Consider the following 23,664-nt stretch of genomic DNA (forward strand, 5'->3'; position numbering starts at 1 on the left):
TAAAAATACATTGTACTTTAATATAAATTTTAAAACACACAGAGTCACATGTGATCAAACAGATATTTTTGTCTCTATCTGTATTTATATATCTCTTAAGAGGAAAAACAGAAGTAATTTCCATTAAATGAATGAATTTATGATATTATGGCCTACAAGAGCAGGCCGTTTGCTCTCAGGAAGATATGCAGCCAGATGGCTGATGCTTAGTGCAAGGATTATGGTTAGTATAAGAAACTCTTTTAGATCCTGTTGTTCATTTTCTCTCTATATTTAAACTCAAGGGTTTCTTTGGATGGAGTGTCACTGTTTCAAAGAGGAGGTAACCCAACAAAGCCAAGAATAGTTACCAGCAAGGACTTTGGCTTCAGAAAGAGGAGGCCTCCAACCTTAGCCCTGTTATCGATCAGTTCTGAGATCTTGGCGACTTTTCTTACTTCTGTAGGCTTAAATTTATCCACTATAAGACAGGAATGGCAATATTACTCATTCAATTGGCTTTTTGTGAGGACTACAAGAAACAGTGCATTTAAAAGCACCTAGCATGCAAGTAACATTATATTAAGCTCATAAAAGTTTTCAATGTTATAATCATTTGATTTATTGTTTATTAAAAGCTACTGAACATAGAACACAAATGGGATATTCTGTGTGATATGAGGTTTATCCAACAAGATGAGGCTGGTGTGAGGATGACTTCCTAAGACATTTAAAACAACTCAAAGACTTGGGGCCACATATAATCAGAGGTGAGCGCAATTTCCTCACTGTCTTTCTGCTCAAAGAACAGCTAACACTCAGGTAGTCACCATTGGCACTGAAAATCAAATGTTCATAATATAAAGCAGCTAAAGAGGAAAAATTGTTTATTTTCACTAAATTGGATGATGGTTTTCTTTCTTATCATGGAGCTCATTAATATTCTCCCAAGATTTTCTTGAATAAAAAAAATTTTGGCTAGTTCTATTTGTATACACATTTGATTTATAACTCATTACTTTAAGTGTAAATGATATAAATTTGATAGCAATTTTATAGACTAAAGATGTTAAATACTAAATTGAACAGTCCATTCAGTGCAAACTGGAAGCAAAACTTTAAAGAAACTCTGTTATTAAATATCTGGTTGATTTCCAATAAATTATCTTTTCAATAGTCATCATATTTCACGATTCTGCTAAAATATTAACAAAGGCAATGTTTTCTAAGTTTATTATGGTAAAATAAAAATATATTAGGACTTTTCTACATATTACTAAAATGTTTAAATTAAAAATAATGGGCAGAATTAACTGGGAAATAGGTTGCAAAAGCAGAATTCTTTGCAAATGATTACATATCTAACAAAATATTGTGTGAAGCTCCAAAGTTTTGATAGTTCTTAGTGCAATTTATAACTTAATTTCTTACTTACTTTTAACATTTGCGTGTGTACAATCCAACTGAAAGTAGTTTTATTATCAATCACTCTGAAACAAAATTTTTTGAATGGTTCTTTAAAGGAATTTAAAAGCAAGCCTAAGTTAAAACAATATCCATTAATTGGAACTATTGCTGAGTTATCACAAAGAAAATATATATTATTACCTACAGCATTCAGTCACTACAAATTCTGATCCCAAACCCTTTAAAATAAATTCTTTCAGTCACTGCAATTCTATTTCATACTAAAATGATACTCTTAAATCAGACGTAGTCTATACTCTGTCCACTGGGATTCTTGAATGTGTAGGACTTACACGGTTATGAAATAAAGTAGTGTGAAAACAGTAAAGATAGAAGTTTTGGAAGGGTAAGATTTCTGCATGAATTTTGATTTAGCCACCCCCAAATTCATCAAAAACTGCAGAGTGATATTTATTTTTAAAATTGAAAGCAATTAAAGTGAATTGATGACAAGTTGTAAAGCATCCTAAGGTCAAGCTTGAAATCCATTGCTTACAAATTTCTTTTTGAAATAAAAACTCTTTACCAGTAGAGGGCACTGTGTATAATTTCACACCTAGAGAAGCCTTTGCTTTTTCAGTCTGCCTGTGGTTTTCTTAAGTCATGCAGGGGCTCCCTCTGCTGTCCTTTTAGACTAGAAAACAGAAAGAAGTCAATATGTTGACCCCTAATATCACAGCTGTTGTGCAAGTATAGTCTACAAATGATTGGATATTCTTGTAGCTCCAGATTGATCCAACTTCACTGCCAACAAGATTACAAGAAAAGATAGAAAGGTAAAGCTGGATTAAATATTTCCTTAAATAAATGCTGACAAGTGTGATCTTTTTCTAACATGACCATGAAGATAAATTTAAAAATATCAAATGATACCTGCATATTATACAGTAAGAGAAAATAATGACACATAGCTGTTGAATTTTTGAATAATTGCCATTAATTGAAGACTTGCAATACTTGAGTAAATCTCAATCTCCCCTCCCCACCCCGGCCCCTCTCTCTGTGTTCTGGGTGGGGAATCAGAGGAGAGGAAGGGACACTGTTCTCTTGGTTTCTGCAATTTTTGACTCAAGTTATTTCTCATTTTAGTTTTTTTGATTTGTATTTTCATTTTAAATGAATCCAGAGAATAGGTTTTAGAGATCTATTAGGGCTTATCCACTTATCTAATACAATAAAAATAAATAAATAAATGCATGGAGGATATATACTGAGGCAATCATCAAGTAATTGGAAACAATGTTTCTAAATAACTTTAAAATTAAATAACAGAAATTTCCAAAAAAGTCTCCTTTGGCTTACTATGTATCTCACTATATACTGAATTGTGTCCAGTTTCTATAGCAAAGCAGTTACCAAATTTATGTTAGGATTCACATTAATTTCAAGTAAGTATTCTAGTTACTTACTTTCCTGACTAGATTTGCCTTAATGCCATATATTAATAAATGAAATTTTGTTTGTCTTTATACTTTCAAGTCAAACAGAAGCCATAATTTTTATCAGAATTGTGGTAATTCTTGCACCTTTAAAATACATCAACTCTTTTTAATAGTTAACACTGATAAATGTAATATTAGGCTTTCATACCACAATAATAATAGAAATACTACTACTAATAGACAAAGTTACTTTTCAAATAACTATCAGCAACCATGGTATATTAGTTAATGGATAAATGTTGAAGAATCGGAAAAAGCAAGATGTTCTATGCAGAATAATAAGAAATGGATATGTTCTCGGATATGTTAGACCACTCCAGATTCTAGCAGCAATGATTTCTTTGGGAGGGAGAAAGCAAATATTCCAAGCTCTTTTGTAAGTTTTCTCTTGTACAGTTGGGACTGACATGACATGCATTCTGAGAAACAAAATGTTGTCTGGCTACATGAAGTTCCCATTTTGAAAGTTAGGTATTGTTTGTATTCAAACACAGAGTTACGTGTGTAAAGTAATTTTGAAATCAAAATTGGAGAAAATTACAAAACTGTCATGGTGACTTGCTTACCACTAAAATATTTTTGCTTCACCTTTATTATCATGTAATTTGCTAACCCATAGTCAGAGGATGTTTCCACACACACACAATGAAAACATAGTATAAGCAGAAATAGATTCTAAAATTTGAGAAGTTGACTTTTAAACAATTTGGACCACTTGTAATAGGTTTATTCTAGGATTTTTGGTATGGTTGAATTGCAGAATGTAAAATGATAAATTTCAAGGAAATTCTATGCATAGCAAAAACAAATGCTGATATTTTACAATAGATTTTTCATTCTGTATATTTCAAAGACTGTATTTTACTCTTCCAATGGGAATAATTTAAACTAGGAACTCATATTTTTGAAGATTAATCTTTCTTATACAATTTCATATATATAATCTTTCATATACAATTAGAAAGCATTGTGGAAAATTTAGATAACTATCTCACCTTTAACATCATCTTAGTGTTTTGAAATTGATATGTCAGCCTATAATTAATTTCTTATATCCTGTCCTCACCAATTGCTTATTTCTAAAGACAATTGATGCCACAATGAGAAAGCACAAAATCCACACCAAGCTAAATATTTAATTTTATGCCTAAAATCACATTTTTATTCAGAATGTAAAAGCTTTAGGTCTTTATTTAGAATCCAATACCACAGTTTCATAAAATGATAGTTGCAATTAGTTTAGATTAGTTTAGCAAATAAAGTTTAGATAATTTTATGTTAAATGTTTTGATCAGATATATTCATCATAAAGGTAGGATTTGGCATGCTTGTGTGTGTGTGAATTTTTTCTTTAGAATTTCTACCATAAAAAAAATGACTCAGATTCACACAACAGCCTTCTTGCTGTAACTAATCCCTCCAGATCTGGCTGACTCGCTCAGGCTGTATTTCCTGCCTGGACCCGCCTATGTGAACTGAAGGAAGAACAAAAACAAAAGGAAAATTCGGCAAATATTCTTTTCATTATTTTTTAAGAATGCCAAAACTTATTGTCAAATGACTTGAACTTCAAAGTGTCTCCTTGCTTCCATATCACTGTCTGTGTGTGAAATCCTATTCATACAAAAGGAGGGCACAGGTCTTGTCAAATAACCCGTGCATATTCCAGCAATGAGAAGGCACTCAACACAGATTTTAGAACTAGAGCAAATCAAATCTTTCTCCTTGGAAGGAGAATTACCCACAGAAATATTTTGAAATCTCCACAGATATTTTTGAGGAAATAAATAAAATAACCTTAACATATTTTTTTCGTATTTCTCATTTTTTTAAAGACAACAGAAATAAGGACCATAGATAATTCATATGAATCAGTGTGGGTAAGTTTTGTTATCTATTGTAAGGTTCTACCTGAATCTTTTACAAAATATCTTTGTCTAAGTCCTGTTAGGTCTATGTTTTGCAACTCTAAGCTCTGTGCTATTTATAGTATTTTAACAGGGATTAGTGGAAGTGAGGTAAAGTGATAAAATGCCAAATTTAAGTAGTTTTTTTCCTTGAAATTTTTAGTTAAAATATTACAGACTATATTTGCACAGACAGAATGAACTGATAGAGCATCTATTTGTCAGGGGCTTACAACTTCAGGTTTCCCTTGTGAACACTGGTCTATAGAAGGCATTTCAGAATCTAACAAAAACATACTTCTGTGCAATGCATTCATTTGATCTGTTAATATTTCTAATTTTTCCTTGGAACACCATGATTTCACTACTGGCAAGATTAGAATTTTTAGCAAGTTGAACCAAAAATGATTCAAGGATATGTGACTCTGCCATTTTAGGATTCTGAACCCTTGGAAGACATTGCATCATTTGATACAGGGCAATACTTGTATGTTCCCTTGGAAGCTTGTTATTCCAGAGACATGATCGAAGACTTTGCCACTTTCCATAACCTGATATTTACTTCTGTAGGCAGCAGATATTTTGAATGAAAGAGTTTCAGCCTATATATAATTTCCTCTCTGAGATGATCCCTCTTTAAAGAGGGTTTCTGAATCACTGAATTTTCCCTTTAATTTTCTGCTCCAGCTACCTGGAGATGGTACCCAAATAATCTAATTCCAATGGGAATTTAAATCTTATTTTTCTCTTAGGAAGCTGAATCTGTTGTGTACGATTTTTTTCTGTGGGCAGTTTAGCCTGGGTGGCTTTGTTTCCAATAGAAGAATATAACCAGTTGCTCAATTTGGTAGATTATGACAGGAGAAATAACATAGCTACATAGTTTGTAGCATAAACAGGACATCGCAACATAGGACTCTTCAAACTATCCCTGGCTGTCTGTCTATCTATGCATCTATATGCCTGTGTAATAGAATATGAATTGTCCATCTATCCATTCAATCATCTTTATGTTATTTATAATTCATACAAATATGTTGGTATGGTTGACACTGGACATCTGCAAAATACATATGAGTATAAACATATACCAGTGCTTCAGAGACTAAGTAAGAAAGGGAAAACAAAAAAGTTGTGACATTCTGGAAATCAAGGGCTGTGTCTTGCCTAACCCACAAAAATTGCTCAATAAATATTTGTTGAAGAAATGAATGAAGAGGAAGATTACAAGTGAAATAAGAAATCACATTATCTATATCTCATTTATCAATGTCCACAAAAAAGTCAATGTAATAAAATTTGATTTGCTTTCATTCTTAAATATTTTCCTTTCTTGACGGGCAATATGGAGACTCTGGGGGAAATATGAAGTAAGTTGTTCTAACTTGTGTTTGGGGTAGTATTTTCTTTTCATTCCTAAGGTGCTGCATGGATGGTAATCCCTAAAACCCATGAAAGAGATTGCTCTCATGAGAAATGGAAACAACAACAACACCATTTCTTACCAGGATTTCAATAATGTGCCAGTTGTAAATTTCTTCATAACAGCTTTTACAGTTAAATGTCCTGAATCTGGAGGCTATTTTATTTCTAGATTGAAATAAATGGAAACTCTCTGACCTAGGATTCATTTTAGATCTTGTAAGGATTGTAACAGAAAGTCAACCAGACCAACTTTCTTAGGTGAAGATTTGCTGACTCAGCCTCAAGATTTAAAGGTAGAAAATACACCCTTATTTCTTTGATCAATCTTTTGTTACTTGGTTATTCATGAATCATACCAACCAACACTTTTGATTTTAGAAAAGATCTTTTCAAATACGTTTGTGTTTCAGGCCCTGGAATATGAAGAGACTCCCATTTGTAAATATGTAGTCACACATAAATACGCAACATAATGTAGAATAGAGTACATAATTATATATCTATATATTATTATGCCTGTTTGCATATTTTGGTTAGCTGAACATTTTTCTACATGTACGTGCATGAACTCAAAGGCATACGCTGTGCAGACACACCCACACACTTGCCCAGTTGTCATCTTCTGCCTGGCTCATCTCTCTTTCCCAACTTTCATGGCCTCAAGCGTAAACATACCTTTCCTCCCCTGTTTACTGATTTACTCTTCACCTGATAAATATTATCTTGTGACTATGACCTTCCTTCTCATCCTCTCTGCCTTTGCCTAGTAAGGGAACTATGACTGCGCGAGATCCCTAGCTGATGGTGGTGATGAGGGGGATCATTTGTCAGTGGTAAAGTTTAGGATTTGCACAAGGGAAGCTGATGCTCCTGAGTCATCCACTGAATCTCTGCAGCCAGCAGATGTTACTCTGCTTGTATTAAGCTTAATGGTCTCTCCCACCGTGTAAAGATGATAATGTTTCATTTCTCAGTAAACTTAAATGAAAGACTACTATTTGAGAAAGAATATCATTTATCCATGAAAAACAAATCAATATCAGTTCTCTAGTTTCGATACTTAAAGCAAGTACATATTTCTCATGCTTTATCCACAAAGGCATCCCTTTAACAAATACATTTCAATGTTCACTCAATTACAGCAGGAGCAGCATGGGTCTGTAGGAACATTGAGAAGTCAAGGTTTTCACACAGAGATCATGTGCACATTTTGCTTGCATTATATTGATAATCAAGCAACATGGTTGAAAAAATGTGTACCATTGTTGACCACAAATGTCTGTATTACAGTTTATGTGGTTGGGCTAAAAGCTAATGTATGCAAAGAATGCCCAGCACCAACTTGTTTTCCCAACACCATGACAGTATGAATTATCATATGTCTTCAGCACAAAAGAAAACTGGTCAGTTAAAAAAAGGATGAATTTAACTCTTACAGTCTAAGAAAAGTCTGATCCATGACAGGCACCAGTGACTTGAAAAAAAAAATACCTTAACTATGATTGGCACTAACCATGTTTGAAATCTCACTCACTAGCAGGCTGTCTTTCTTGCTAGTTGTGAGTTTCTTGTTCAAGATATGATTTTCCATGCCATTCTTTGTGCCTTTTCATTTTGAGTGAATTTCCAGTGTGAAAACTGCATTGCTGCTCCACTTTCATGGCAAACTGTGTGTGTGCTGCAATTATGTGTAACCACATGATCAACAAAGGGGAAAATACTTCAATAACAACTTCTTTAGTCCCAGTGTCCTCAAATGACTTAGATATTTTGTTTTTGTGCATAGCCCCACAAAGAGTGGCAAACCAAGGCAAGGGCACAAGAATTTCTTTTACAAAGCAGGTCCATTTGTTGTCCACATTATGGGTTTCTAGCTTTGCATAGGAAAATATTCCAAGTAGATTCCAAATGTGCAGCAAATTTATATAAAGTTGCCATATTTTTTCCAGGCTGTGTTCTCCACTTCTTCCCCTTCCTGCCTGACAATATGTTGCCATGCTATAAAAGCCCTAATGCCCATTTTCAACGATTAGCTGTACATCAGCATTACTACCACAAATCCACAAGTTTCACATCAAGCATTAAATGGGATGAATATTGATCTGCTAAAGAGGATTTATTTATTTCTAGCTCTATCCAAAGATCAACTGCTAGCAGCTTTTGGGGGATCTGTGAAGCTCTCACAGCACAAAGCTACTGCATACATGACACTGGACTTGACATTTCAGTTCTGGAAGAAAACCAAACAGTAAATTCAGTGCAATAATCCTAGATAAATGAGATGATCACTGGAAAAGCTGAGATAGTTAAGTGGTCTATCAGAGAAGTCCAAAGGATGGTATTGAACAGTTGCTACATAGAATCCTCACTCATGTCAATATGGTCCAAAGCACCATCATATCAGATGCCAATATAATCACATTGAGACCATCTGTATCTCCTGCTTTTGTTTCTCTGGGTGTACATTTTTCTGGTTTTACAAGTGATAACAAATAATGTACCATATGACAAAAATGTAGCCTAACAATTGTTTTGAATATATGTAAGCTGAATTGAAATGTAGCATTTCATATATGAAATGCATTAACTCAGATTATGCTATGGAGTTTGGGGTGGGCAGCTACATATTCTTCCTGGTAGATCAAATGATGATGGTGCAGAACTGGACACCTTAAAGCCAAAAGTCTTTTCTTTATTATGTAAACTTCTTAATTAATTAGTTTATTTATTTATTTTGATTTATTTGAAAGAAAGAAAGAGAGAAAGATGGAGAGAGATCTCCCATCCTCTGGTTCCCTCTCCAAATGCCTGCAGCAGACAAACCTGGGCCAGGCTGAAACCTGAAGTCTGAAACTCACTCCAGGTCTCCTATATGGGCAGTAGAGAAAAAGGACTTGGTCCATCCCCTGCTGTCTCAAAGGGTATACATTAGCAGAACTATGGATTAAGAGCAGAGCAGCCAGGGAATCAAGCACTTCAAAATGGAACGTGGGCATACAATTTAACTTGAAAAAAAAAAGCAAACATTTGCCCATGGGCATTTAAATCATTTTTCCCCTAAGACTTTTTTTTATCATTAGAGGGTATGGAAATTTTTTTCATGTAGTTTATTTCATAGATTTAGGCTGAATAATAATTTATTTTTTTTTCTCAGCATCACAAATAAAAATACAATAAATCAAGAAAATTTCTTTTAGTGTCTATAAATATAAAAATGCTTATATTAACATCCTGGTGCAACTCATCAAGCAAATTATTTGGTAATCCATCAAGCTCTATAAAATGATGTAATAATAATCGTCATGTATGTGTCTGTTTCTTTATCAGTTTATTCATATGGAAGCATGTATAGAAGCATTTTGTTACAGCACAAGCAGTGCCAAGAGCAGAGAGGTATATTATGACAGTCTTTCAAACAAACATTAAGGAGGGTGGGTTACTTTTTCAGTGATGGCAAAAGGTTCCAGTCCAGCTCTTCTCATCCTGGATCCCACGTTTTCATTCATAGACTTCCTGGTCTGCAGCGCCCCAAGGGGTTGTCTCCACCAAACAGACCAGCTGAAAAACTGCCCATTTCCCTTAGCCATATAGGGAAATCATAAATTAACAGAGGTTAGGTGGAAGTTATTCCAAACCATTTCTTCACTGAAGAGAAAAAAAAATCTTCGATTTCCATCCAGCTTCTTTTGCGTGATTGTTCTTCGCTGTTCAACTAAAAGTTGTTACAATTATGAAATCTATCAAGCAGTAGAGTGACAGGGTCTAAATATCTGAATCAAAAAAGGAAAGAACAAGTGGATGAGAGTGGAGCTTTTGCAATTCCAAGATATTGGAGGGGACATCTCAATGTGTAACTTGACGCTTCCTGAGGAAGATATTTCCATATTAATCATGATGCTTCTAGAAGCTGAAATATTGTGGTTTGTTGTGATATTTGAAACTTTTGGTAGCAGATGTCCTCGCAACAGGCACCACTCAACTTAATTAGGGCTTGTTCACAGACCTGAGAGTCTAGGTTGCCAAGGGCAAATGGTGTATGTCAGACAAAACAGTATCCTTGCAAGAAAGAAATTGGAATACATGTTGCATCCCTCTTCTCTTCACTCTCTGATGGTACAGTGCATTTTGATTCATGAAGTTCAACCAGAAAAAGCATTCATATTCACTGATTTTTTTAAAACACACTAAAATATGTGCAAATAGAATGAGCACGATAATTTGGTTTCTGTGAGTTTTCAATGACTCATTTTGAGGTTCTATTAACAATTGGAAGTTGTTTGGTGTTTGGTTTTAGTCGTTTTTTTTTTTTTTCTTTTTCAAACAAGGGTATAGCAATTAACAGTTTCTTTACAAGAGATGAATTGTTGGTCACACTGAACTTTTGCAGGTAGGCAAACTATATTCCTCACTAAAGGAAAATTGTACGGAGTGGTTTGTGGCACAAAATTGTCATTCTGTACTTAGGGCATTTCTCAAGCCATTGATTGTGGAACCTGGAAAACTTTTGAGAGCTTCCAGGGATTGAATATGGATTTGTCTTGTTAGTACAGCCTATCACTGATGCTTTTCAGAGTTACCCAGGCATGAGAACAGTGTGATCTTATGGATCACTGTGCCTCTCTTCTAAGTTCCACTTTCTTATGGATCACTGTGCCTCTCTTCTTCTAAGTTCCACTTTGCTTCTAACTACCTCTTCTTTCTGGCAGTTTTTCTGATATATATATAAAAATTATACTTTGAAATTTTTTCTAAAACTTGGAGACTTAAAGAAATGAAGAGCCTTTAATCCCAACTGACAAGATGGTCATCTCTGCTATGCATAGAAGTGATCAGTAGCCACATAGTGGGCCTCTAATAAGTGATTTTTGTATCAAACTAAACTGAAAATTCTTTTTCAATGCAGATTTTCTCATGCGTGACTGCATTTGAATCTATTTTGCAGTTACTATTAATCAACTAAGAGGAAGTCAAACTATTTAATAAAAGCACTCATGGATAATTCAGGCAGAAATTAAAAAAGGAAATACATACATTCATTTGTAGCCACATAGTTGGGATTCTACCATTACTTAACTCTGTCTCAGTAGACCTGATTCTGGTATATAAGAAGCAGTCTTACCAAGGCTCTACAAGTGCAGAATTTCTGACTCATTCTTTTTGAACATAATGCTTTAGTTAACAATAACACCTTTCTTCAGAAACACTTAAAGTTGACTGTAATGTTTGCAGTTACACTAATATGGCAAAATTTCAGAGAAGAAAACCTGCTCCCATCCTCTTCCCCACCCCCAACTTTATATAAAAAAGGGGGATCAGCCATGCTTTTTCCTTTTGTTTGGTATTGCAGGTATATCAAGGCCGTTTAGATAATAGGATGCTTTTGTCCTTATTGTTTATGCCAACCAGGAACAAACATGCAGGAAAGGTGCAAAAGGCCAGCTTTCAAGTCATTGTACCAAGTGCTGGACTAGAAATTCGAGTTGAATTACTTACTTAATCAAATGTCTCAATGTTTAAAGAGTGTGCAAGCACTGTTTTGTGGTAGCTTATTTCAGAGGCAGATCTGCTTAGATCTCTGCTGCCGCTTTTCCAATTTCCTACCAAGAGTAAATTGGTTTTGCTTCCATTATTGCTCTTTCTCACGTTTCAGTTGGTCTTACCAGAGCAACCGGCTCAGGGCTGTAGCAATGATTTGGAGAATAACAATCCCTTGATTTAGACAACAGGTTTTTATTTCTTCTTATCTATTGTTCTGGATGCTTTTTCTTCTTTTTTTATAAACAGACTAGAACAAAAGACTATTGTTCTTAACATGCACTGCATGTTCTGGTAACCTATATGGGAAAATACAACAGGAGGGGTTCTCTTTTCCAGTTACGGATTATGCCACTGCCTAACAGAAGTGCTAGCAGCATAAAATGATGCAATAAACCTCTCTAACAGTAGCTGATTTGTATGCAACAATGACCATAAGGATAACTCTTCAGCAAACCTGAATCTCATATATAATGCATCACAGTTAATAAATCATAGTAAAATCAGATGGCTTAGAGCCAACGATACCTAGCCAGCAAGGGAAAGGGGCGGAAAGATTTATAGAGAGGCAGATTTTGTCTGGATTTTGCTTTTAAGGTGCTCAGCAACTGCAGTGGAGTATCTTACACGGTTTCTAACTAGACGTGTGTGTTCTGTTGATTCCCTCTCTTCTCTGATCTTGCAGAAGCTGTCACCCTCTCCCTTCTACCACCAGGTGGAGTATTCTCTACCTAACATTCAAGATTTTACGCCTCAGACCAATACAGATCTTACAGGAGAAAAGGTTCTTTTTGAACATCTCCATATTTAAACAGCAAGTCTTCAGGAAGCAGTTTTTCTCCCTCAAACACATGCAGATAGTAGTCTTTGATTTCTATGTTCAAAAACTGAATTTTTTCATGAAATGGCATTTCGCGTATCTTGACAGAGTAGCAGTTGAGTTACGGCTGTGCTTTACAGCTTCACAACAAAGTGTTCTGAGATGGGCTCAGCTATCTCCGCCAGGGTTTTCCTCACTCTTCCAAGTGAATCTCAAAATGCAGAATTTGCAAATTTGTCACATGTCAAGGGAGGGAATAGTGAAGGCAACATGTGCCATGCAGATCTAAGCAAAGCATTCGCTTCAAATCTGTTTCTGGTTATTAGCAGGTCTTGGCCAATTTCCGGTGCTGACATGGGCTATTGAGATGTGTGGCAAACATGTCACCTCAGAGTCGGGAATATTTGAACCTGCTGAATTACAATCTACAAATTTTTAACGTTAGCAAAATGAAGATGAATTGCTGAAGCAGTGAGAGGCTGGTGAAAATTGTTAATGCCCCCAGTCTGCTGGCTGCATAGTGACCTATCTTATGCAGATCCGAGTTTGTCTTTTATATTATATTTTAGATTTTATATTTACTGCTGGATTTCAAAGAGGTCAGGAACAGAGATCATCTTCCTGATGCTGTAATACTAACGTGGATACTTTGACTAAAACAAAAACAAAGTGGATAATAGTGTCTTTAATGGTATGTATTGGAGTTAAAATGGATATAAGACAGAGCATGTAACCACACAGTCTTTTTTTTTTTTTTTTTTTTTTTTTTTTTTTTTTTTTTTTTTTTGTCCTTACCTAGTACATCAGGAATATTTGCCTTTGATTGCACTAGCCACAAGATGGCAGTGATTCCTTATAAAATGGACAACTGCCTCTACCCTGAAATAGAGTGACCGATTTTACCTCCTGGTAATAGAGGTAGGAAAATAGAGAAGGAGCTCCTTGGGTTAAGGGTGAAAATAAAATAGTGCAAGGGTTAGAATTAATAGGAGTGGCCTATCATAGAGCGAAATTAGTTTTATCCTGATGTCTAGGTTTTCAGATGGCAGACATTTCAGGTGAAACAGTGTCATCAATCAGAATTATCCTTTAGAAGGCAATATTGTAAAATGACTCCTTTGGAATAATCTGGGGATGTGACTAGGTTGATTTCTATGTGTAGTAATTAATTTCTCAGTGACTATAAGACCGCGTCTTGTTTTGGCAGGCTTAATCCTGATTTCTCATGTGATGAGGTCACATTAAAGGCACAGTGATTGCAGGCAATAGTTAGATAGTCAAAAGGAGTTCACGGCAAAAACATTCAGATGTCCCTGAAATAAAATATTAATTCAAAACAAAATAACTGGAGACAAAATACATAATTAAGTGCCCTAAGATTATGCTTGTCCTAGTACGCCCTGTGCTTGAAGAACTCAGAACATCCCATATTTCAAGGTAGCAGTGATGGGCTCAGGATGTACGTAACAAGGCACATTTGAAAATAGTAGCTTTATTCTGTTTATTCTTTACAAATGGCTGTAATTAATAAAGTGACCTTGATTTTTATAAATATCGGCGAATATAACTAAGATACTTAGAAATTAGGGATTTAGAATTAAATTCAAGCTGGAAATTGGAGATTTGTTGTCAATAAATCTATTTTTTAAAATTACACATTACACAAATCAGATATAACTTCATAATAATAACAAAGGTAGGAGAAGCAACAGATCAGAAGGTTATTCACAGATATTTAAAAGGCTAATTGTGGCAGAGGTCTGAAAAATATCCCATAAATTGATGTCTTTACTATCAAATGAGTTGCATCAGTTTCACACATTTTATGGAAAAATTTATTCATTTTTGCCTTTAGATGCAAAGTTTATTTGAACTCATTTTATATTTTATATAAATGATCTCTGACTTTCCGTTGGGTATTGCAACTCTGTAGATTTTCTGGGTTGTGAAAGATTTTTCTTTCTGTCCACAATGGAAAGTAGAGTCAAGAGATTTAGCTACTTAAATCTTAAAAATGTTATTACTGGGTACTGTATTATATAATTGAAATTTTCTATGTAAGTATTTCTCAAATGTTTACATACACAATAATAGGTAAAAAATAGTAGCTATGCAAAGGGATGAATATGTTAAATAGCTTCATGGTGGCTATTATTTTGTAACACATACATATATCAAATCATCATCTTGTGTACCATAAACATCTGCAATTATCCTTGTCAAGGATAATAAAGCTAGAAAATGTTATGAGTCCAAATGAGAATATTTAATGATCATAAGAAATGCATGCTTTGAAAAATTATCCTTATTGTTAGTTCTCAGTTTGCTCCGATTATAATTTGCTTGCACAAAACCAGTGGCTAAGAAAAACATTTATTTGTATTCTTCCACACCTAGTATTTTCCAAAATGGTTGTTTCTAGGAACACATTAATGATTTATGGCTTTGGCCTAGACTGGCCATGGTTGTTGTGGCCATTTGGGGAGTGAACCAGAAGATAGAAGATCTTCCTATCTTTCAATCAGTATCTACTTCTCTCTCTGTAACTCTGCCTTTCAAATAAAGAAATAAATCTTTTTTAAAAAAGAAATATGTAATTGGGAAAATATACATTTTAAGGATTTTCTCATGGATAATTAATTTTTTTCAAAAACTTGAAAAAAATCATCACATTATTTGATTTTTAATAGTTAGATTATTTAAGTTTTCTATGTGAAATTAAGTATCTATTTAATATATGCTGATTCCAAAATATATGCCAATTCTTAAATATACATGACATGGAAATAAACTTTTGTGATGTTTCATCATTTACTTTATATGCCTATTCTCATCCAAATGAAGAATTGAAACCAAAACAAGGATTTCTATAAATCATACAAAATTATACTGATATTTTGACATCTATGTGTTTTTATTTTTCCCTAGTTCTCTCTCTTATTGGAGATATAGGAAAAACATAGCTACTTAGAGTCCATACATGCATGAACTCACATATATATTCACTCAAACTGAAGGACAATTATATGGATAAGATACAGCATGCATAATTTTTAAAACTTGTATAAAGAGTTATTTTGAGCATATTGAGTAAACTCAGTAAAATTAAATATCTGTTTTATGGTAGAATACTGGTTTGAAGGATCTAGTTAGAGCTAGTTAAACTTATTTTTGTAAACAATTTCCATCTTTTATTATTCATTCCCCTTTTCTGTCCTCAGTAATGTTCAAATTAGTAGGCATTGAGTATGAAATTCTGGGTGATAATCAACTAGGCATTGCAGATGTGAAATATACCGGGTTGATCTCTGCTCCTTCCTCATTTATTCACTCAATAAATATTTATCAAGCACATTCTGTACACTACTCTTGGAACCAAGAATATACCAGTAAGAAAAATACAGAAGACAAGGAGTTGGTAGAAAATGTTTTCGAATAGTAGAAAAAAAACTGTTAGCAACACCTATGATTCATATGTACCTTATGTATGGCGCCAGTAGACGATAGGAACTAAAGAAAAAGGGCAAGGTAGGGCTTTCAGGAATGTGGGCATAATGATACAGTCTTCAGTATTAAATAAGATGTCAGAGTAGACTTTAAGGGTACAGGAAGTGTATTGGTCTATTGCCAGGCAAATGTAGAAGTGTTCTACTTGCCTCATAAAGGGAGCTTTATCCCTCCTTGTTGGGCTGACTTCAAGGGAGGAAGGCTTTGTAGACACTAAATAGGTTCCCAAGGGGAGGTCAAGATGGAAGAAGCTATTGAACTAAAGGAATCACCAGTGAGGAGAATCATTCTCTTGTCCTGAACTCTGGCCTTCATCAGGAGGAGACTAATGCTTAAGGAGACCACTACTCCATCTTTGGTGTGACCCATTCTCATTTTCAGGACGCTTCTCCTGAAAGCATGCTGAAAGAGATTAAAACGAATTCATGCAAAAGTGATCCATTTCCATGAAGACAATGAAAAGGATTGCGGGCAGGAGTGAGAGATTGACAAGATTTTGGGTCCAGTGTATAAATAGAATCTTTGGACATGAAGCAACGTATCAGTGGAAATAAATGCAGTTTTCTGTACTAAATAACTAAGAACACCATCCAGGAGAAATGCAATAGAAGAGTCCAAGAAGTACTTAGAATTTGACTAGGATGTACATGGATATTCTCATGAATAATATTATCAAAATAAAGACAAAGAAAGACTCTGGAGAACACCAGCAAAGGGTTCATGTAGAAGAAGGGGACTCTGCATACCTGCTGCAGCACAATGCTATCAGTTGCTTCTTTCTCCTTCTTGTCCTTCTATTATTTTCTTTCCTCACTCTCCTTCTCTTCTCTTTCCTATTCCTTTTCCTGGTAGGATAGAGTAAAGGGTGGGATGGTGGTGGTGTTGGAAACACATCAGTTGATCTGGGTGGTGTAAGTAGATGGGACTGGGAATGTCAGGATAGGGCAGAATTGGCAATGAACAATTCTATGTTCTAATCTGAAGACTGACAACTCACAGAAACCACAGGAGAGACAGCAGACTATTCCAGCCAGCCTTGGTCATACTGCAAAATAAAATTCTTCTTCACCAGGGACAATATTCTTCTCTGCATTCCTCCTCTACACCCTATGTTCTGTTCCTAACTTCTCACATGCTCTGCATGCTCTCTGGTTTGAGTGATGGGGACCCAGACCTTAGATATATCATCCCATTTCCCTCTACCTTTGTTTCCTCATTTGTGAAATGTGAATAACAGTTTTCAAGTAATAAAGTTGTGAGAATTAAATAACTAAAATGATTACTTTTCCTGGTATGAAATGCTTCTGGAATATTAAGTGTTATTACTATTTTTAATTTATTCATATTAAATTTTATCTGTGTGAAATTAAAAACATTCATTAAACTGTATAGTAAAATGGGTGCTAGGTTTTGGTAGTTTTGAGAACACAGGGTGTCTGGAACACAACCTTTAACCTCAAAAATCTCTTAGTACAATATACGAAATTCGCAATAGAATGTAACAATGACCTTGATTGTTAGAGTTATTGGACATTAGAAGCACAGAGCAGGAATCCCATGGTGATCTTGCTCACTGACCCAATCTCTTCTTGAAGTTGCTAAGATTTCTGCCCTTTGCCATTTCTCTTCTGGTACCTTTAAATGATATTGGAATTCTGCTTTTTTTATGCCTGAAATCCTTGTTACCTGCCACACATTGCAAACTTATCTCATACTTCCAGTTCCAATCAAGCATTTCCACCCCTCTAAATAACCATGGATGATCATTTCCTTGTTTGTACATTATTTGGTGATACACCTGCTACTATTCTAGCTCATGAATTAAATTGAAATTACTTGCTTACCTGTTGTAGTCCCCTACTAGACAGAAAACTCCCGGAGAGTGGAGCTCATGCTTTATGGATTCTTGTATGTTTGGAACCTTTCAGTGAAAGTTCAAAATTGATGTTCCTTGAAATGGCTCATGGGGGGCCAGCACAGTGGCACAGTGGGTTAATGCCCTGGCCTGAAGCGCCGGCATCCCATGTGGGTGCTGGTTCTAGTCCGGCTGCTCCTCTTCCCATCCAGCTCTCTGCTATGGCCTGGGAAAGCAGTAGAAGATGGCCCAAGTCCTTGGGCTCCTGAACCCGCACGGGAGAGCTGGAAGAAGCTTCTGGCTCCTGGCTTTGGATCAGCACAGCTCCGGCTGTTGTAGCCATCTGGGGAGTGAACCAGTGGATGGAAGACTTCTCTCTCTGTCTCTACCTCTTTCTGTAACTCTGTCTTTCAAATAAATAAAAGAAATCTTTAAAAAACAAAACAAAACAAAACAAAGAAATGGCCCATGCTTTAAATGACCTTCTCTTATCTGACCCCATAACCTAATACTCATAATACTCAATTATTGATAAGAAACTGTCATCTTATTAATTGCTATTAAGATATTTAAAATTAATAGGTTAGATTGGCTTGGAGATATAAATTTTCAGTCCCAATCCATTCCTGACAATGTATTTGGGGAGCAGGAATCTAGGTGCCATTATTTCAGATGGGAAAATATTGCATCTACACTAAGTACTCAGATACTCACTTCCTTATATAAGAGTCACTATCAGATTTCCACATGGCCTAAAATATTTTACAAGCCAATTACTAATTATAAAATCAATTATTTCATATTAAATAATCATTAATGGTATGACTTTTTGTAACACAAAATGATACCATACATTATGGTACATACTTCTTATTTTACTTCTTTTTTTTAAAGATTTATTTTATTTATTTTGAAGAAGAAAGTTACAGAGAAAGATAGAGAAAGAAAGAGAGAGGTCTTCCATCTGTTGGTTTACTCCCCAATTGGCCGCAACGGCCGGAGCTGTGCCGATCTGAAGCCAGGAGCCAGGAGCTTCTTCCAGGTCTCCCACGTGGGTGCAGGGGCCCAAGGACTTGGGCCATCTTCTGCTTTCCCAGGCCATAGCAGAAAGCTGGATGGGAAGAGGAGCAGCTAGACTAGAACCGGCACCCATATGGGATGCTGGCGCTTCAGGCCAGGGCATTAACCCGCTGTGCCACAGTGCTGGATCCTATATTTTACTTCTATATGATAATAAACAGAAACTATGGGGACGGGATTGTGATGTAGCAGGTAGAGGTATGGTCTGTGATGCCAGCATCCCATACGGGCACTAGTTTGTGTCCTGGCTGCTCCACTTCCTCTCCAACTCCCTGCTAATGGCCTGGGAAAAGCCACAGAAGATGGCCAAAGGATTTGGGCCCCTGCCACCTACATGAGAGACCTGGATGAAGCTCCTGGATTTTAGTGTTGGCCTGGCCCAGCCTAGGCCATTGTGGCCATGTGGGTAGTGAAGCAATGGAAGGAAGATCTCTCTCTCTCTTTCTGTCTCTTCCTCTCTCTCTCTCTCTCTCTCTCTGTAGCTCTTTCACAACAAACATAAATTTTTAATAAATAAAATAAAAAGCAATTCCATCACCATTTCAAATGCCTTTTGCATTTTCAACTTTTCTTATAAAATATGGGAATTACTGACTTCCTTAATTTCAGACCTTCTTGATCCAGCTCCAGTGAGTAAGCACTTTGTCTCTTTTGTTCCCAGATCCCCTCTGCCAGTGGAATATCTTTTGGTGATCCTCATAACTGCTCATAGGGAATTGCCATACGTCAGGGGGCAGTCTCCCACAGGTCTCAGTCTATGGGCAATCACAGACTGATGTGGGGATGAAAAGATCTGGACAATTTGCTTCAATATGAGACACCATTGAAGGCTCATCCTAGCTGCAGGGGATGCGGATTTGGTTGACTCCTGAATTAACACATTCAGGTTTGCTTCTACCTTGGCTGAGTATTGCCGTGATTATTTTCTTCCAGATCTATCCCCAGAGAGGACTTAGTGAGAGACTCTGAATTCTGTTCTCTATCTCAGAATCTGTCCGATTGAGAGGTATGAGAAGAATACAACTTATTTATTAGAAATATGAGGGAAGAAAGAATGAAGGTTCAGGCTCAGGAATTAGTTCTAAGAATAATGGAGAGTTTGTCAATTTAGAAACACCCTTCTGTGATTTAGAAGTTAATGCTTTGGTGTGAATCACTGCTAGGGTATTAACAAGTAAGTAAGATGGTTATTACAGGCTAATAGGAAAAAATAAAATAGTGTTCCATAGTAAATGACATAGTAATGCTACACTACTTTAGTAGATGGTGGGGGACAGGATCAACAGGTCATAGACGTGGACATGGTACAGTAGTCATAGCATATAGGCTGGTAAACATGCTAACTGGATGTGTTATGTTGTGCCAGAATTTGGGTGGTATTTGTTCCCCAAAGTTTCACGTGCTAGAAGCTGGTTCCTCAGTGGGCTGATGTTGAGAGCGGGAAGTGATTAGATCATAGGGGTGCTATTCTCAGAAAGGATTAACTGTTTCTCACAGGAGTTCCAGAACTCACGGGACTGGATTAATTACTGAAAGTACGAATTGTTATAACAGTGAGGTCACCCACGTATTGACCTTGTTGTGCACGTGCCACTCACCACTCTCTCAGTAAAATGTGATACCATCTGCCCTGCTGTGATGCAGCATGAGGCCCTAACCTGGTGTGGGTGACCCAGTCCTGAATTCTTGGTCTTCAAAACTCTGTGGTAAACCGACTTCCCTTCTTCATAAATTACCCAGCCTCAGGTAGTTTGTTATAGAAAACCAAATGGATTTAGAGGACCCAAAGCACTATTTCACCTAAGTGACAAGGAATGCACTGGTAAAAGTGGTACTAGTATCATAGATAAATTCAGTGGTGACTGTCTTGTAGGCCAGGGATGATAGGAGATACTGTTATAAACTGAATTCCTTGATAGCAGTTAAGATAATGATATCTTAAAATAATAGAAGCCACAGCAATGGTTGAGAGGGTAGTGTTTAACCATATCAAACAAAGTGGGCTACATTTGTTCAAAGAATGTCAGTAAGAGAATAGTAGCTAGGAGCCAGAAGGGAGACCAAAATAGTTAGAGAAATGGTTACTAGAGCAATGTTTCTAGAGGCGACATATTTGGGCAGCCAAAAATGCATTTGTTATTAAAAAGTAAAATAAAATTAATGATGGAGAGGTTGAAGGTAGACACTTCAACAAAAAGTCCCTTACGAAGTGTGGTGGTTAATTTTATGTGTCAACCAGACTGGACCATGGGGTGTCCAGATACGGTGTTAATAGTTATTTGGGATGTGTCTGTGAGAATGTTTCTGGAGTTAGATTAACATTTGCTTATACAGACTGAGTAAAACAGATGACCCGTCCAAATTAGATGGCCCTCATCTAATCTGCTAAAGGCCTGAGTAGAACAAAAGGCAGAATAAAGAATGCACACACTCTGCCAACTGTCTTCAGGCTGGAACATGAGCCTTCTCCTGCCTTTAGACATAACTCAGACTGGAAATTGTACCATTGGCTCTCCTATTTCATAGGCCTTCAGATTCCAACTGACTCTTCTGGGTTTTCAACTCTGAATGCAGATCTTGGGAAGTCTCAGCCTCAATAACGTTTTGAGATAATTTATTGTAATCTCTCTGCTGCTCCTCCTCTTTCTTTTCCTCTTCTCTATCCCTTCCCCCTATCTTCCCCACCCCACTCTTCAATAGGAGATCTATTTATATCTGTATCCTTCTATTTAAAACTTCTGTTTCTCTGGAAAACCCTGGTTAATAACAGATTTTGGAACTGAGAGAGGATCTAGAGGAGCAGAATCTAAGGGGTGAATTTTCTAAATTGGTTCCAGGGTTTCTAGAATTGACTTCCTAAGATGATTAGATTAGATTTAAAGGTGCTAATGATCCTATTTCCAGTAGTAAAGAGAACACTGTTAGTCCATGTCATGACCTAGCCATAGAAATATGCACAATATCTCCCATTGGATGTTCCTCCTCTGCCACTAACAGAGGGCGGAGGGGGCAGGGTGCTGCTGAGATTCATCTTCAGCCTTTCAGATTCCTTGGCCTGGAGATGCAGCCATTAGAAATTATTGATAAAAGGAACTTTCCTTGTTACACAGCTCTAGTCTGGTACAAATGGATTTGAAAGGGTATCTAGTATCATAGCTGAAACGGAAAAAGATGCTGCTGGGTGTTGATCAGGATTATTAGATACAAGTTTTGTGCAATTGTCTGTTGAAATCTTTACTGAGTATATACTAAGTTGATCTTCTGTATATAAAGATAATTGAAAATGAGTCTTGATGAAGAATGGGATGGGAGAGGGAGTGGGAGATGGGATGGTTGCGGGTGGAAGGCAGATTATGGGAGGAAAGGCCGCTATTTGCATACAAATGTTGCATGCCTCTGTCCCTGCCTTTGCCTCTGCCTCTCTGTAACTCTGTCTTTCAAATAAATAAATAAATAAATCTTTAAAAAAATTAAAGGGGAGCCATAAAAGTACCTGAGATAGGGCATTGTGTGTATACTGGAGGCAGGAAGGCACTCCTCATATTAACTAAGTCACCCAAAGGAAACACTAAAGGTGCATGCAATGTTAGAGAACTAGAATGTTTGTATCTAACTTGGACAATCAAAAATGGTTCTGCTATTTATCCCAGGGAGACATATGCAAAAACAAAGAGAAATTGCCATCTGCTGGTATACTTTCCGAATGCCTCTGAGTCAGGATGAAACCATCATCCAGGACTCAATCTGGGTCTCCCACATGGGTGGTAGGAACCAAAGCACTTGGACCATCACTTTCTGATCCCCAAGATGCACATTAGCAGAAAACTGGAATCAGAAGCAGAGCAGGACTTAAACCCAGGTACCCCTACATGGAAGGCACATGTCCCAAACTGCATCCTTTTTTTTTAAGGTTTATTTATTTATTTATTTATTTGAAAGTCAGAGTTACACAGAGAGAGAAGAGGCAGAGAAAGAGAGATTTTCCATCCGGTGGTTCACTCCCCAAATAGCTGCAACTGCTGGAGCTGCGCCAATCTGAAGCCAGGAGCCAGGAGCTTCCTCCCAGTCTCCCACGTAGGTGCAGGGGCCCAAGGACTTGGGCCATCTTCTACTGCTTTCCCAGGCCATAGCTGAGAGCTGGATCGGAAGAGGAGCAGCTGGGACTTGAACGAGCACCCATATGGAATGCTGGCACTGCAGGCCAGGGCTTTAACCCACTGCACCACAGCGCTTGTCCCCCAAACTGTACTTAATTACTATGCCAAACATCTAGCCATTTGTATGCATTTCTTTTTAAATGTTTATTTACTTATTTTCAATTACTTAAAAGGCAGAGCAACAGAGAGAGTAGCCAGTGGCAGAAAGAGAAGAGTGAGAAAGAGAGAGAGCACGCAAAATCTTCTGTCTGTTGTTTTACTCTCCAAATGCCCACAGCAGGCAAGGTGGCAGCAAGCTGAAGCCAAGATCCAAGAAATCCATTTGGGTCTCCCATGTAGATGGCAAGGCCCAAGAACTTGAGCTGTCATCTTCTGCCTCCCAGAATGCATTAGCGGAAAGCTGAATCAGGAGTGGGATAACCAGGACTTGAACTGGCACTCAAACGTAGGATGCAGGCATCTCCAGCAGAGGATTAACCCATCGCTCCAC

This window comes from Oryctolagus cuniculus, chromosome 8, assembly GCF_051225735.1.
Source record: "Oryctolagus cuniculus isolate XC-2025 breed Fujian yellow rabbit chromosome 8, ASM5122573v1, whole genome shotgun sequence".
In the NCBI taxonomy this organism is placed as follows: Eukaryota; Metazoa; Chordata; class Mammalia; order Lagomorpha; family Leporidae; genus Oryctolagus; species Oryctolagus cuniculus.